Raw genomic sequence first — 18,263 nt, 5'->3', positions numbered from 1 at the left:
TTTCCTCATATGGCTTGCCATGCAAGACTCTGATCATACGAGTGGCCCTTCTCTGGACTCTCTCAAGCTTTACCACGTCCTTGTTAAGGTGCAGAGCCCAGAACTGGATGCAGTACTCCAGCTGTGATCTCACCAGTAGAGCCAAGTAGAGCAGGAGAATCACTTCTTTGCAATGGTTTTGCTGGAGATGTATTAATTGATGCATGCCAGCGTATTGGCTCCACTGGCTACAACATTGCACCGCAGGCTCACGTTCATACTGTGGTCAATTATTACCCTCAGGTCTTGGTGACAATTGATGGGGGATTTTCAGTCCTGCTGGCCTGGTAAGAGGCAGCAGCTGCACAAGCACATGACATGAGTTTTACCTGTGAGCAGCTAGGGGTTCAGAGCCCCAGAACCCCCCTGCACCAATCTTCGACAGCTGGCAGGCTTTGGGGCCGCAGCCAGGCCTGCAGTGGTTTCCCCCCACCTCTGCCCCAAGACAGACACAGTTGCACAAGCACCCATAATACAAGTTTTGTCTGCCTGTGGCCAGAGGTGCAGGGCCCCAGAACCCAGAACCCCTGCACTTATCTCCTTGACAGCTGGCAGGCTTTGTGGCCGCAGCAGGGGCTAGCAGGCCTGCAGTTTCGACCCTGCGGTGGCTTAACACATGCATGTTGCATGAGTTTTGCTTTCAGGATTTTGGGGTGCAGTTTCTCTGAACCCCCCACATCTATCTCCTTTAAACTTGGCAGGCTTTGTTGCCTCAGTAGGGACTATCATCCCTGCCATTTTGACTCCACTGTGGCATAACACATACATGACATGAGTTTCTCTGTTAAGAATTCAGGGTGCAGTTTCTCCGAACCCCCTGAACCTATCTTCTTTAAACTTGGCATCATGCCCTCAGAAGGAGCTACCACTTCTGCAAGTTTCATCTAAATCTGGCCAGAAATGACAAAGTTATAGCCTGTTTTGACCTTCCCCATTATATCCTATGAGCGAAACATCGAAGCAGGGTTGAAATGGCAAAAATGTTTTGACGGAACAAAATGGAACAGCAGTTTCAACTCGAGACAAAAGTCGAAATGAAACACTGTTTTGTCGAAATATCAAAACGCTGGTTGAAACGGAACGCTTCTATTTCGCACAGCCCTAATGCTTACCAAAATTAAAAATTGCGTCCCCATCCCCAAATGTTTCTGCTCATTTTCCCAGATGTTTTAGGAAACAGTTACAAACTGCTGTCTTTGAGCATTAAAATGGTGATGGAAAACAAGAAACCCTTATATCCTTGTTCATTCCCACACGAAGGAGTATTTTTACTGATTTGGGCAATTCTGGCCTAACATGCACACATAATGTTAGGAGATGGTTGTGGTAAATTTTGAAAGTGAAAACTAGAATCAACTTCAAATTCAAAAGATTTCAGTGTATTGACTGCATCTGTGGGGCTGATTTCATAGATTTCACAGGTTTTTAGGGTCGAAAGGGACCTCAATAGATCAAGTCCAACCCTCTGCCCTGGGCAGGAAAGAGCGCTGGGGTCAGACAACCCCAGCCAGGTGTTTGTCCAGTCTCCTTAAAGACCTCCAAAGTAGGGGAGAGCACCACCTTACTTGGAAGCTTATTCCAGATTCTGGTAACTCGTACCATAAAGAAGTTCTTCCTAACGTGTAGTCTAAATCTGCCCTCTGTCAGTTTGTGGCTGTTGTTCCTAGTTACTCCAAGGGGCGCCCTGACAAACAGAGTGAGTATCTCCTATTCCTTGCTGCCCACCCCTGACAAACTTGTAGATGGCCACTAGATCACCTCTCAGCCTTCTCTTATGGAATCTGAAGAGATACAGGTCCCTCAATCTCTCCTCATAGGACCTTTCCTGCAGGCTCCTAATCATACAAGTGGCCCTCCTCTGGACCCTCTCAAGGTTATCCACATCCCTCTTGAAGTGTGGCACCCAAAACTGGACGCAGTACTCCAGCTGTAACCTTACCGATGCTGCATAGAGGGGAAGTATCACCTCCTTAGAGCTGTTTGTCATGCACCTGTTAATGCACGATAAAGTGCAATTAGCTCTATTCATCACTCTGTCACACTGTCGACTCATGTTCATCTTGGAGTCAACTGACTCCAAGATCCCTCGCTGCTGCTGTGCTGCTTAGAAAGTCATCTCCCAATCTACAAGTGTGCTGGCGATTCCTCCTCCCCAGGTGCAGTACCTTGCACTCATCCCTGTTAAACTGCATCCCTGCTTTGTTCTCTGCATTTTTCCAGCCTGTCAAAAATCAGCCTGATTCTGTTCCATACCCTCCGGTGCACTTACTTTGCCCCATAATTTGGTGTCATCTGCAAACCTGGACAGTGTGCTCTCCATGCCCTCATCCAAGTCACTGATGAAGATACTGAACAGCACTGGTTCGAGGACCGAGCCTTGTAGGACTCCACTGCCCACATCTTTCCAGGTCGACACTGACCCATCCACCACCACTCTCCGATGCCAGAGACTAAGATTTTTAAAATTTTTTTGCACTGCCACGTAATGTCATTTTCCTCCCCAGCGTCAGGACTGCTAGATATTAGAGCTATGCGAGGCTTCGGACAGAGCTTCGGATCTGGAGAAGCTTCAGACACTTCAGGGTCCAAAGCAGAATGTCCAGATTAAAGCACTGCCTCGCTCGGCTTCCCGAAGCCGTTCAGAGCTTACACAGCACTTCAGAGCCGCCTCGGAGATCTGGCCGTAGGGTATAAGTGGGGAAACAATAAAATATCTATAATTTTGTTGTTTTTTGTCTGATTTGAATGAAATTTTCAGGGGTGGTAGACTCTGCAGAGAGAATGAAGCCTGCCAAGTTTCAAGAAGATCGGTGCAGGGGTTTGTGGGAAATTGCACCCCAAATTCTTGAAAGCAAAACTCATGTCACATTTAGGCGTTACAACACAGCGGGGTGAAAACTGCAGGCTGGTAGCTCTTACTGAGGCCACAAAGCCTGCCAAGTTTCAAAAAGATCGGTGCAGGGATTTGGGGGGAACTGCAACTCAAGCTGTGGACAAGCAAAACTTATGCCATGGGTGCTTGTGGGACTGACTGTGTCTGTCTTGGGGAGGGGAGACACTGCTGCAGGCCTGGCTGCTAAGCTGCTGTGTTACTAGTTACCAATCAATCAATCATGATTTACTCGGGGACCAGGGACTCGATACACTGAACCTAGCCACTACATAACAGCTTAACAACCATCGATGAGCACCTATAAAACCAGGCTAAGGAGAGGAAAGAACAATACAGACAATCAACTGCCCCAAGACAGAGACAGAGACAGTCTTGGCGTGAGTTTTGTCTGTCAGCAGCTAGGGGTGCAGGGCTCCAGAACCCCCCTGCACCCATCTCCTCAACAGCTGGCAGGCGTTATGGTCACAGCAGGGGTCACCATCACTGCAGCTGTCACCCATAGCATGAGTTTTGTCCACAGTTTCAATTGCAGTTCCCCCTAAACCCCTACACCGAACTTCTTGAAACTTGGCAGGCTTTGTGGTCTCAGTAAGAGCTACCAGCCCTGCAGTTCTGACCCCGCCCCCCTGTGTTGTAACACACAGCCATGACAGGAGTTTGGCTTTCAAGAATTTGGGGTACAGTTCCCCCCAAACCCCTGCACTGATCTTCTTGAAACTTGGCAGGTTTCATGCTCTCAGCAGAGGCTACCATCCCAGCAAGTTTCATCCAAATCGGAAAAAAACCAACAAAGTTATACATATTTCACTGATTCCCCATTATACCCTATGGTCGAATCTTCAAGGCGGCTCTAAAGCTTCGGCCGGATCGAGGCAGAAACCCGGTCCAGAGCTCTGGATCGGATCACAGCCATCCGAATTGGCCGGATCTGAAGCCAGATCAGATCGCTGCTGACTCGTGCAGGCCTACTAGACATCTCTCTCTTCTCTACAATGCTTGCAGCCGCCTTCATTGTTTTTCTTTCTTTCAACTCCTCAGTCATTCTTATCTAGTCCTCTACTTTTCCCATGTTATCCTCCCCTTCTTTCTGTTGCACTTCATCTTTTCCTCCTACACTTCACAGTTTCTCAGTCTCACTGTATTGTTCTCATCATCTCCTCTTCAAATCAACCTGTTCATTTTGTCCTCTGGAAAAATTAAACCTTTGAACTCTTTCTGTTCCTCATTAATTAGGGCTCAAATCATCCTCATGTCTGTCTATGCAAGGACTTCCATAGCTCTCAGTGGGTTTTAGAGGGCACCCTAAGTTTTCCATACCTCCTCACAGTAAATAGTCTGGCAGAACACATTCACTTCTTTACTACACAAACTTTATTTTCAGTGGGCTGGAGTTCATAGCAACAATAAGAAAACTAAAAGAGACAGAAAAGGAATCCTACAGGCAGAAAAGGAAGCAAAAAAGAGGAAGGGTATGACTATCTTTTTGCAAAGCCTATAGCTCTTGCATCTGTTTGAGTATACAAGTTATTTATAACAACAGTGTGATGTCAGGTCCACTTAACATATGCTCTGCTAGCTCAAAATTGATGGACATGCCATCTGGTACAACTGATGTGCACAATAATAATTTGGAAACCAAAGGCTGCTCTATTACCATTGTTAGTTGCTGTATGAAAGATTTTTGAGAAATTGTATAATACGGTAGAATAATTCTTGCCTCAGGTATGCCAGTTTCCCAAGCTCTCATCAGGCCCAACAAAGCAAATATAATCTTATTATCATCTAAAACAAAAAACATTCAAAGCAGAGAACTACAAAGTAGTTTTTCAAAGGTCAGACTCTTCAGAAAGAAAAGTAACAGAGATCATGTCAGAAATATTCCTGGTACCAAGACACTTTGCCTCAGATATAGAGGGAATCAGTTAAGTGAAAATAAAGTTGATCATGTTTTTCAGAAAAATCTGTCTTACTTGACGTGACAGGAGTATCTCTACTGGAGGTTCTCTACTGGTGACTCCGTCCTCCTGTTATTGGCCAACCGCCTGCTTACTCACCTGCCATGCCTTGATCTTAATTGATTCATTAATTGATGTAATTAGCAGGAGGCTGTCCATGTTATTTGCCCCGGTGCCAGGGGTTGCTATCTCCAGCTCCTTTTCCTCCCCTACACCACAGTCCACACCTCGCAGATGACACTGAGATGGTTTGATCTGGAGCCTTGTTGTGATTTGGCCCTTCCCTTGTCTCCCCTGGGCTTTCCACTGCCCTATCTCGTTCCGTGCCTTTCTGGAGCTCTGCTGCCCCCTTGCTCTGAGGCTTCTCGTTGCCCCCTCGCTCCGGGGCTGGGGCCAGTGAACCCCAAAATGCTGTGCCCTCCCTGGCGCCGGGGTCCCCACATCACCACGGATCCCCTATGAGGCCTCTTCCAACCCCTAATAGCCTCACCCGGGCCTCCGGACAAACAACGAACACAAAACACAAAGCCCCTGGGCTATAACATAAAAACCTGAACCGTGCGGCCAAAACAACATTCAATTCCTACCGGGGGACGCTCCAACCAGTAGCAGCAGTCAGTGGCTGCTCGTGCAGTCAGGCTTTTCCCCTCTGTCTGCACTGGCTGAGCTCCTTCTGCCTTGGCCGCCAGCAGGGAACTGCCCTCCTGGCCTCACGCCTGGGGTTTATATCTGCCAGGCCCTGCCCCTTCCTGCCAGCTGGCTCCCCAGTGGTTGTCCTAGTAACCAGCACCTGTGACTCTGGCTGCCCTGGTAACTAGCAGCTGGGCTTCCCCCACCACCACCACTAGGGGTCTCTCCCGAGCTGTTTCTGCTCTCAGGCACAGGGCACCTGAGTGCTCTGTGACACACCTTCCCCCCCTTTAACTTGACTCACCGAGCCAAGTCTTCATTCTCACTAGGTGCACCATCCATCTGGGGCTCTCCTCTCAGCCATTTTTTCAGGCACCCAGCAATTCAGGTACAGGAGGCGGAGGTTTTCAGGCGCCTCCTACTCGCCTTTTACCCAAGGCGCACCGTGTGGGATTTGCTGGGAGTTACCCATCACAGGTAGTCCCCCTCACTCTAGCCAACTTTGGTAAGGTGCCGCTTAGGCCTATCTTTTTTCTACGTTTTAAATGTTCAGGTGGATGGTTCTGGGAATGGTGCACCCTTCTCTGCCAGAGGTGGCAGGTGCATTACTGCAGTTGGGAGTCCTTCACCCTGTCACTGCTCTAGTCTTCTCCCTTACCTGGAATCTCCCTGCTTTTCCTGGCCCCACTTCTTCTTCGTATTGTCTCAAGAAGAAATCAACATTTACATTTTGGGTTGCAAGGCGAGCTTTACCTCGAAACAATATGGTTGCAGACTAACGGCCCATTTCATCAGCCTTGCATTACTTGTCTTCATGCTCTGCAGCCAGCGCAGGGGCACGTGATCGGTGATCAAGGTGAACTGCCACCCTAACAAGTAATACCGTAGTGTTTCAATAGCCCACTTAATTGCCAGACACTCCTCCACTGTGGCGTAACTCTGTTCCGGTGGGTGTAGCTTCCTACTTATGTAGGCTATAGAGTGCTCTTCTTCTCCTTCTCTCTGTACCAATACGGCTCCAATACATACATCTGATGCATTGGTCTGCACCAGGAAAGATTTATTAAAATCCGGAGTATATAAGAGTGGTTGTCGGCATAGCGCATCCTTCAACGCTTGGAACGCCTTTTCTGCCTCCGGTGTCCATTCCACTTTGATTGGAGCCCCTGCTCTTAACATCTGTCAAATGGTACAACTACATCTGTGAAGTGAGGTATAAAATGTCTATAATAACTGGCCAGCCCCAAGCAAGCCCTCACTTGCTTTTTAGTATGGGGTGCTTGATATCTCTGCAACGCCTCCACTTTGCTCAACAAAGGTCTTACTTTCCCACTTCCTACTAGGAACCCCAGGTATTTTTCCTCTTTCCCTACAGCACATTTCCTTGTATTGGCTGTCAGCCCGGGCCTTCTTAAATCTCGCAGTACTGCTCTCAGTGCAGTGAGGTGTTCAGCCCAGTTCTCTGTGTATATAATAATGTCGTCAATGTATGCCGCAGCGTAACCCCCATGGGGAGCCAAAACGCTGTCCATTAACTGCTGGAATGCGGTCACAGCTCCATGCAACCCAATGGCATTTGCTGGAATTGAAAAAAGACTCCACAGGGTGGCGAATGTTGTCTTTTCCTGATCTTCGGGTGCCACTAGGACCTGCTAGTAACCTTTGGTCAGGTCTAAAGTGGAAACATAGTGAGCTTGCCCGATGCTTTCAACCAGTTCCTCCACTCGGGGCATTGGATAGGTGTCAAACTTAGCCACTGCATTTACTTTCCGGTAATCAATGTAGAGGCGGATTTTCCCATTGGGCTTAGGTACCGCTACGATGGGGTTCCGCCAGTCACTGAGGGATTTACAAATGATGCCCTTCTCTAGCATCATTGCAATCTCCCCTTTTATCTGGTCTTGGAGTCGCTGGGGAATCCGTCTCCAATTTTCACATATTACCTGGCCCAGAGGAGTTTTTATCTGGTGTACCATGCCCCGAGCTTCCCCAGGGGTTCCCTGGAATATGTCTTCATACTCCTTGACTAACTCGGCAGCCTGTCTTCTCTGTTCTTCCGATAGTCACGGGGCCAGTTCTACATCCCCTGGCCCATTTCCCTCTGTTAATGTGGGTCCCAATTCCAGCTCCTTAGGATGAGGGGCTAAATACATACGCTCCCAGTCTTCCCACTTCTTCAACATATTGACATGGTATACTCGCTTCTTTTTCTTCTTGTCTATCTGGTACACCTTATAGTTTACAGGCCGCACTTGGCGTATGACTTCATAGGGTCCCTGCCACCGGGCAAGTAATTTACTCTCGCTGTTTGGTAGTAGAACCAGCACGCAGTCCCCCACGTCAAATCTCCTTTCCCAAGCGCTTCGGTTGTAATGTCTCGCTTGTCATTGCTGGGCTTCTCTGAGATTCCCCGACACCATGTTCTGGGCCACTTCAAGGCGTTCCCGCAGTTGGATCACGTTTTGGATGAAGTTCTGGTCTCTCTTCTGCTGTTCCTCCCAACTCTCCTTAATTAGGTCCAGATCCCTCTTGGTTGTTGGCTGTACAATAATTCAAAGGATGAGAACCCAGTCGAGGCCTGGAGTGCCTCTCTTACAGCAAACAATAAAGGTGGTATCATTTTGTCCCAATCCTGTGGGCTCTCAACCACAAACTTTTTTAGCTTTTGTTTCAATGTCGGATTAGAATGTTCCACGAGCCCAATTTGTTTGGGGATGATATACAGTTGTCTTCAGTTGTTTGATCCCCAAAGCTTTACTCGCTCCCTCCAACATGCGTGATGTAAAGTTCGTTCCTTGATCGGTCAGTAGTTCCTTAAGGAGCCCTACTCGGGACAATATCTTCAACAGTTCGTTCACCACTTTTGGCGCAGACACTGTCCACATTGATACCGCTTCCGGGTACCAAGTTGCTTAATCTAATAGCGCTAGTACATACTGGTTCCCAGTGCTACTCTGGGGAAGCGGCCCCATGAAGTCCACCGCTGCCACCTTCTCAAAGGGAACCTCTACCAGAGGCAATGGAATTAAAGGAGCCCTTGGGAGCTGCCTTGGGTTTACTTTTTGCCAGATGGGACATGAAGCGCAATATCTTGCTACTTCCTGCACCAGTCCTGGCCAAAAAAGCCCTGCCCAAATGCGTGCTTCTGTTTTGTCCCAGCCTAAATGCCCACCCATAGGGAGCTCATGAGCCACCTTCAATAAGGCCCGTCAATATCACCATGGGACGAACAGCTGTATGACCTCCCCTCCTTCTGGTTTCCCTTGCTCAATCTGATCTGGGAGACCGTTTCTTACCTTAAACATCGGGGTTGTCCTCATCAGTTCTGGTCTCAATACCTCATCATTTCTTCGAGCAAGGTGTTCCTGCAGCGCTCAATGGAAGACCTTCTCCCGGCTCTGCTCCAGCTGAAAATGTTAGTCTTCCCACAACTGGGCAACATCCACCTTTTGTTCAGCTTCCTCTTTGGGAGGAGACTGTTTGGTTTCACCCGCGAAACCCTCCCCGGTCTCCTCGCACCTCACGCTGGCTATCTCTTTTAGCAACTCGGGCCAGTCGCAGCCCAGTACTACTGGGTAGGGTAAATGTTCTGCAACCCCCACTAGCATCCGGTGGGTCTTATTGCCTACTCGCAGAGTGACCGTCACCCTGTCAAAATCAAGGGCATCCCCACACCAACACTGCACCCTCGCGCGATCTTTTTCCCTCTCCCTTGATGGTAGCATGTCACTCCGCACCACTGTCTGCCATGAGCCCAATTCCAGTACAGCTACTACCCTTTTCCCCAATATTGTTATTTCCACTAACAGTGCGGGGGGCTCGTCTCCCGCCTCAGGTTCGACTCGGGCTCCGTAGCTGCACAATCCTACCTGCATCATTGGCTGGGGTCGGGTGCTTTTGAGCACGGCAGCTAACAGGGTCTGTTGTCTTGCGGCTTGATCCAGTAGACATTGCACCATTTGATGTAGCTGATCCAAAGCTTGTTCCCCTGGCTCCAGGCCAGGGATTAGCATCTGTTCTCGTTCCTTTCTCCGCATGGACCCAAGGGCTCTCTTTATACAGACAAACCACTGTCTTATGATGCATGCTGCCGTATAAAACCTTCCCGGCCAATGCACCTTTGTGACAAGAGTATCTCCACTGGAGTCTCTCTACTGGCAACTCCGCCCTCCTGTTATTGGCCAACCGCCTGCTTACTCGCCTGCCATGCCTTGATCTTAATTGATTCATTAATTGATGTAATTAGCAGGAAGCTGTCCATGTTAGCGCCCCCTAGCACCGGGGTGAATATCTGCAGCTCCTTTTCCTCCCCTGCACCGCAGCCCATGCCTCACAGATGACACTGAGATGGTTTGATCTGGAGCCTTGCTGTGATTTGTCCCTTCCCTTGTCTCCCCTGGGCTTTCCACTGCCCTATCTCGTTCCGTGCCTTTCTGGAGCTCTGCTGCCCCCTTGCTCTGAGGCTTCTCGTTGCCCCCTCGCTCTGGGGCTGGGGCCAGTGAACCCCAAAATGCTGTGCCCTCCCTGGCGCCGGGGTCCCCACATCACCACGGATCCCCTATGAGGCCTCTTCCAACCCCTAATAGCCTCACCTGGGCCTCCGGACAAACAACGAACACAAAACACAAAGCCCCTGGGCTATAACATAAAAACCAGAACCGTCCGGCCAAAACAACATTCAATGCCTATCGGGGGACGCTCCAACCTGTAGCAGCAGTCAGTGGCTGCTCGTGCAGTCAGGCTTTTCCCCTCTGTCTGCACTGGCTGAGCTCCTTCTGCCTTGGCCGCCAGCAGGGAATTGCCCTCCCGGCCTCACGCCTGGGGTTTATATCTGCCAGGCCCTGCCCCTTCCTGCCAGCTGGCTCCCCAGCAGTTGTCCTAGCAACCAGCACCTGTGACTAGCTGCCCTGTTAACTAGCAGCTGGGCTTCCCCCCCCCACCACCACTACAGGTCTCTCCCAAGCTGTTTCTGCTCTCAGGTGCAGGGCACCCGAGTGTTCAGCATCTCTTTTGGTTAATAATATGTACTTCCACTTGAGCCAATTATTTTAAATCTTGATAGAATTTAGTGGAACAGATTAAACAGAAAACCCCCATTCAGTATAACAACATATTCATTCTCAAGGCACGTCCTTTCATTTGCACCATATAGGACACCTATTTCACTCATAATTAATATCTTAGACCTTTGAATGTATTGCAAGTCTTGTAGTCATTACTTGTCAAGCACACCCTCCATTAGAGTCCATGGAAAGAGTAACAATTGGGCAGAAACTGAATGAGGAGGATTTGACTCAATATTAAGCCAGTAGAGCTTCTGTAATATGTAGCTTTTGACGAGACAATTTTACAGAGAAAATTATTGGTTTCTTTTAGACAAGGAAAATGTTTGGAAGGACAAATGAAGGTAAAAAAATTAATAGATACATCATGATGCTCATCCACAATAGCTTAAACCAACTCTTAAATGAAGAACATTCACTTATTTTAAGGACTGGCATCAGGCACAGTTTGCATCTCTGCCACCAATGGGGCAAACAAAAAAAATGGGCTAAACAGGTGTAGTTTAGCTAGAAGACAACTGAAAGATACATATAGTAAAGAATAGGTCTGTACATAGTAAGTGTGTAATCACAAAGGGGAAAAGGAATTATCATGAGCAGTTAGAAAACAGAAAAAAACAAAATTATAAAAGGAAGAAAACAGAATAAAGAAAATAAACTTGATTATAAAAGGGACTGGGGGAAGATTTGAGGTCTGCGGTTTAGTTTCCGCCTCAAAGGTACTGGCAGATGCATCACAATTTGGGACACACAAAGTTAGAGTGAGCAATACTAAAAAAAACCCTGAATGTGGACTGCAAACAGGCAAATACAGATGTTCTGCGTTCCACCAGAAAGTGGTTACCATCAGGCAACGTGTCAATTTTACATAAAACATGGGTCACATTCATGTTATAGTTCTGTTGCCCTGAGTGGAAAACCACAGATGTATGCAGTATTAGATTAGACACAACACACATCTGTACATAGAAATAACATAAGCTGAAGCTATTTCTTCACTGATTTGCAAATCATACATAACTCTAGTTTCTGGGTGCTGTGAGACAGCTAAAGATTCATTAACAGTTCTGTGTAAAATGAGACCAAAACCCTGTTAACTCACTTCAGTGCTTACTGTAAAACTTTCTCTTTCAAACTATGCGAGAATCAGGATGCAGCAATATTTCATAGTTTCTAGGGTCGGAAGGGACCTGAGCAGATCATCTAGTCTGACCCCCTGCCATGGCAGGAAAGAATACTGGGGTCAAATAACCCCAGCAAGATGTTCATCTAACCTCCTCTTAAACACCCCCAGGGTAGAAGCCTGCACCACTTCTCTTAGAAGCTGGTTCCAGACCCTAGCCGCCCTGACTGTGAAGTAGCGCCTCCTGATATCTAACCTAAACCTACCCTCTGCCAGCTTGTGACCATTATTCCTGGTCACTCCTGGCGGTGCTCGGGGGAACAGTGACTCCCCCAATGCCTGCTGATCCCCCATGACTAGTTTATAACAGGCCACAAGATCCCCCCTCAGCCTTCTCTTTTGGAGGCTGAACAGGTTCAGGTCCCATAGCCTTTCCTCATAGGGCCTGCCCTGTTGTCCCCTGATCATACAAGTGGCCCTCCTCTGGACCCTCTCCATGTTGTCCACATCCCTCTTGAAGTGTGGCGCCCAGAACTGGATGCAGTACTCCAGCTGCGGCCTGACTAGTGCCGCATAGAGGGGGAGGAATCACCTCTTTGGACCTGCTTGAGATGCTTCTGTGGATGCATGACAAGGTGCAGTTGGCCTTCCTAACTGCCTCTCCACACTGCCGGCCCATGTTCATCTTGGAGTCAACGATGACCCCCAGATCTCTTTCCGCCTCCGTGCTGACAAGAGGGGAGTTCCCTAACCTGTAGGTATGGTGCCGGTTGTTCCTCCCGAGGTGCATCACCTTGCACTTGTCTGTGTTGAAACCCATCCTGTTCTCGTCCGCCCACCCTTGTAACCTGTGTAGGTCTGATTGTAGCCTGTTGCTTCCTTCCTGTGTGCCCACGTCCCCCCACATCTTAGCGTCACCAACAAATTTGAACAGGGTGCTTTTTACCCCCTCATCCAAATCACTGATGAAGTTGTTGAACAGTGTGGGCCCGAGGACCGAGCCCTGCGGAGCCCCACTGCCCACGTCCTTCCAGGTTGAGAAGGACCCATCCACTACCACCCTCTGGGTGCGGCCCTCCAGCCAGTTGGCGACCCATTTGACTGTGTGGGTGTCTACACCACAGCCCCACAGTTTCTTAATGAGAACGGGGTGAGAAACAGTGTCAAAAGCCTTCCGGAAGTCCAGGAAGACTATATCCACTGCTACCCCTGCATCTAATGATCTGGTGATCTGATTGTAAAAGGCCACCAGGTTGGTCTGACAGGACCTGCCACTGATGAACCCATGTTGGTTGTCAGCTCCTTGAGTACCCTGGGGTGCAGATTGTCAGGGCCGGCTGACTTGAAGGTATTCAGCTTCTCAAGATGTTGGTTGCCCCTAAGCATGCAGTCCCCTGCTGGCCCCTCCTGGATGTGTGCCAGCATAATTTTCTCGAACAGCTTGCCTAGGATCAAGGTAAGACTAACCGGCCTATAGTTTCCCGGGTCCTCCTTCCTCCCTTTTTTTTGAAGATGGGGACCACGTTGGCCCTCTTCCAGTCCTCCGGTACCTCACCAGAGCACCACGAGTGCTCGTAAAGTTGTGCCAGGGGACTTGCAATGACCTTGGCCAGTTCCTTTAGAACTCTAGGGTGGAGATCATCCGGGTCAGCTAACTTGAATACATCCAACCCCTCCAGAAGCTCCCTACCTAAATCCTCGCTAACCCGTGGTCCAGGTGTGCCTCCCCCGGGGCCCGAGGGGGGCCCAGCAGGGAGGTGGCTGTTCTGGTCCCTACTTAGGAAGACCTAAGTAGGTCTTCAATCATTTAGTGAAAGAAAGAAAATGTTACTAACAGAATAAGCTGCTTGTCTGTTAGTACAGATGTATCAGTTCAAAGAGATAGTGAATTAGATCTGTCTTGGCATAACAGTAAGACAGGGAATGAGAACTAAACCCAAGAAAATCTTTTAGAGTTAAACCAGGTACATGATACAAATGATAAACCAAGAGTGATCCCTGGTGGTAATTATGGATAATGCACTTGCATCAGTTCCAAACTCATAACCCAGCAGTAGCATAACCTGTACGATCTCTACATATTAAAAATGTGGCACATTTCCCCAGTATCCAGTGAAGATAGCTGCTTATTACCAGCTTTTTGCTTGGCAAGACTATATTACCCTGAAAATGCATCACCATTCAGGCAATGAAAAGCTATTGCTAGAGCCAAAGCAGAATTTAGTTAATTTCTTCCGTCAAGGCTCATCTGCAAGGGGAAACTTCTTGGCACAGCTATGTTTGGATTTGGATTCTATTATACTAATGCTGATAGAATTCTTTCAGCTGGTGTGCTATTGCAGAATAAAATTACAACCCAACTGCAGGATATTCACACAGGGAATTATACCTGCATATAGCAGAATTATCATCCAAGATTAGCTATACCATGATGTTTTCCACTGTAAACAAGCTATTATTAGTCCTTGTCCCTTTTGCTCAGTTAATAAAAGCCAACTACTGCAACCAGCATCTACAATGGCATCTCACAACATAGTGGATGACAATTACAAGTGAAGCAAACTACCAAAGTAAGTAATGGATGTGTCATTCCTTTACGCTTTCAGATCAAGAAGGGTGCTTTTTGGGTGTGTATGTTTAAACCAAACAAGTTTTAGGGTGCTCTACAGGGTGACTGGGTGAAATTCTTTGGCCTGTGCTATAAAGAGGTCAGACAAATGACCTAGCAATCTATTGTAGGCACAAAATCCACTTAGCTAAAGTTAAGTAGTGTTTATAATACTGACTTCAATCTCCCAAGAGCTAGATGGGGGCTTTCTGCAAACCTAATACAAGACAAACAAGCCATAAGATGCCAAGAGTGTCAAAATAAGCAAAAGGTAGTGTGGATTTAATCCTGACCCTTTTCCATTGAGGCTACAAACAAATGTTGCATTTGTCCCACGGTAAATCTTTTCATCTTGGGACAAAGTGCAATTGTTCAGACGTGAACATCTCTTGTCCCAGGATAAGTCCTCAAAAGGTTCATGGGATAAGAAGTACTAGGAGTTTATCCAGAGGCTTTGCAAAACACATCTGAGCCATTATCCGGGAATTGCATCATTGAACCAATGGCACAAAAGTGGCAGTGCATTCAGCTGCTCACCAAACCATGATAAGAATGATTTGTGTAATGCCAATCCTGGGATATTTCTGTTCCAGGACAAACACAGGCACAAATGAAAGGTATGTTACTAGCCTAACTTGACTAGATTGGGGCTAAGACTTCACACTTTGTGGTAAACATTAAAGAACCGAACAGCTTGTCAGTGTCAACAATGGATCACCTTCATCTGCTAAATCCCTATAGTATTCCAATAAAAGCCAGCCCCAGGAAACGCCTCAGGAACATGAGAGCTGGAACTTTAGTATCACAAACCCTGAAAGTCCATGTTCCAGCATTTTATCAGAGAAGTAGCAGGAAGCAAACTCCAAAGGCAGATCTATTGAGAACTCCCTAAGCACAGAAATAAGTATCTCATTACCACGCTAGTCCCTGCAAATCTCAACAGTTAAACCTAGAATTTGGCAGATTACAATTTTATACTGTAATGACATTTAGGCCACTGGGGGGAAAAAAAGCACAAAGCATGGAACAGAACAGGTCACTCTCACAAGCTGAAAAGTTCTGATATAATGTTCTGTGCTTGCATTTAAAAGGGCTCATAACATATGATAGTTATTCGAATATAAGACAAGTCCTCCTCCCTCACCCCCAAATCAGCATAGGGGAAAACACCCCTTTGTCTTAGATTTATGTATGAAGAGGAAGGTGTGGCTCTGACTGGCCAGGAGCCCAGATTGGGGCAAGTCAGACCTACAGAAGCCACCTGCCCCTCCCTCCACTTGTCCTCTGCAGCATCTGGCCCCCTTCTCTCCCCCGCAGCTATCTTCCCCATCTCCCCTTACTGTCAGGTGCAGCTTGACTCCAGCTCAGGCTGGATTCCTTCCCAAGCACAGACCACGTGCAAACTCCACCCCTTGCCTGGTAAGTCAGCAACATCAACAGTGCTGTGACCCCAGCAGGGGCCACGTTTCCACGTGCTGTACTCCAAGACCCAGGAGAGAACAGAACCCAAGCAGTGCCTGAAAGCAGGGTGGAGGAAGGGATGGGGGAAGAGCAGAAAAGGAAGCAAAGACTGTGGAAAGCAAGGGAAAAGGAGCAGAGATTTGGGGAAATGGGGCAGAAGCTGTAAGGACCTGGGAGTGGGGGTGGTGAGGGGGTGTGCAGGTGGCAGAAGGCTATAAGAAGTACTGGGGGGAAGAGGGCAAGGGGTTTACCTGACTCTCCCCCCAGCCACTGCCTTCCCTACTGACTAGACAAATGTATGACAACCCTCTGATAATTTTCCAGATATAGAATCTAATTGTAACAAATATATATTTTTTCCATATATAGAATCTAAATTTTTGGAGGTTGTCTTGAGGGTCATCTTAGATTTGGGTAAATGTGACTCTTCGAATTTACAGCCATGCAAAATGTAATAGTTCCCATTTTCCACCACATAAAAAGGTTAACCAGCTCCTTTTTCACCACAGACTACGAGGTTGGGTATTAGCCAGTCTAGGAGACCAATTATTTCTGAGAAATGCCAAATCCTCACCTAAGTGACTAAAGCATCCCTTAAAACCAAAGAAAATCGGTAATATAGAGTAAAAGCATACGCCATTATGGCACAAAGAAGGACTAGATGAGCCAATTGGTCTTTTCCCCACATCAATATCTATGCAGAAAAGATTGAGGAAGAACCTGAAGACACACTTCCAGAGAAAATAAATAATTCTGAACATCAGTGGTCTAACGTTATAAAAGGATAGCAAGGGTACATTCTCCAAGAAGCATGGTTGCAAGAATATACAATGAAAAAAGAGTGGTCTTTCACTTGTCTCATTAGATTCTATGCTGCAGTGACAAAGAGAAGGCGGTATTATCTGAAAAACAGTATTATAACAAGAGCCTGGCGAAGAAAGACAAGGTATACAGAATGAAAAACAAGTTTCGTTTCTGTACTGAGAAGTGAGCTTTACTGAAGAAAGTAGCGACCATGGCTGTGTACACATATTTAAAAGGGCCTGCCAACAGCAAAAGAAGTCCCAGTTAGGCTCCAGAGCGGTGAGAGAAGCGCAGGTGAAAGCCCACCGTGCCCCACTCCCCCGAAACCCCCCAGCAGCCGCGGAGCCCCCTGCCGACCCCCAGCACAGCCGGAGGTAAGCGGGGCCTATGGTGGGAGGCGGCTGTGTGGAGCCCGGCCGGGTCAAGCCCCGCCCAGGCCCCTACTTGGCCCAGCCCCCCAGGGAGCCAAGCAACCAGAGCCACCTGAACAGGCTGCGCAAACAAGTGCGCTTGTCTGCTGGTGCGTGAGTTAGTGCGGAGTTCGCGCGGGAGGGCCTGAGACCCTGCTTGCGAACCCCCCAGGGTAGAGAGTCCCAGTCATAGCCAGCCTACCAGAGGCATGACACGGATGGGCACGCACCACACCCCTCAGGTCCCCTCAGGCTCTGCGGCCCCCACCCCCGGCACCTCAGAGAAGGCCACCCAGATGGAGCCCATGGTTCCGGGCTCCATGGAGACAGAGCCCCTGGCTCTCGGCTGCGGGGGCCGCCTGTCCCTTTTTCAGGCTCTGGGGCCCGGGAGCATGGCCACCTCCATGTGTGGGGTCTGCTCCCTACCAGGGTCTCTGGCGCGCCAGCTGCAGGAGCTCCAGGCCACAGTCCAGAGACTGCATGCCATCAGGGACTATGAGCAGGAGACTGACTCCTACTGCCAGGCCCTTCTCCCCTGGGAGCCGGAGGGTAGACCACGGTCCCCCTCCAAGACAAGGAAGGACTCCAGGACCTCCCACTCGGTCCAGTCAGGGGCACGGACCAAGGTGGTCAAGGGCCCTAAGGCCCGCTGCACCAAGGCCCCTGCCCCGCCGGAGCTTAGCAACAGGTTCGCACCTCTTGCTGCTCCAGCAGAATCTGCTGAGTTGCCAGCTCCCGCAGGCAGCACGGGCTCAACTGCAGCTACCACCGCTGCTCTCCCCAAGACAAACCGTAAGGTGTTTGTTGTGGGAGACTCCATCCTGAGGGGTACTGAGGGAGCACGCGCATGATCAGAAGTCAGGAAAACAGACCTTACGATGACAGGCTGAGATCCATGGGGGCTCTTTAGCCTGGAAGAAGCGCGGGCTCAGGGGTGATCCAATGGCCACCTATGAGTTTATCAGGGGTGACCACCAGGATCTGGTAGAACGTGTGTTCACCAGAACCCCCCAAGGGATGATGAGGTCGAACGGTTATAAACTACCGTGTTTCCCCGAAAATAAGACACTGTCTTATATTTATTTTTCCTCAAGAAGACACACTATGGCTTATTTTCAGGGGATGTCTTATTTTTATTAAGTATAGTACAACAATCTACATTTATTCAAATACAATTAAGTCGTCTTCTTCTGGAACGTAGGTAGGTAGGTGCCGCCTGTGGCAAGGGAGCGCGGGCGGGGCCGGGGGCGAGGCCTCGGCCGGGCAGTCCAGCTCCA

This window comes from Crocodylus siamensis, chromosome 2 (assembly GCF_052110815.1).
Source record: "Crocodylus siamensis isolate JL-2025a chromosome 2, ASM5211081v1, whole genome shotgun sequence".
Taxonomy (NCBI): Eukaryota; Metazoa; Chordata; order Crocodylia; family Crocodylidae; genus Crocodylus; species Crocodylus siamensis.
Note: the sequence above shows the minus strand (reverse complement) of the source record.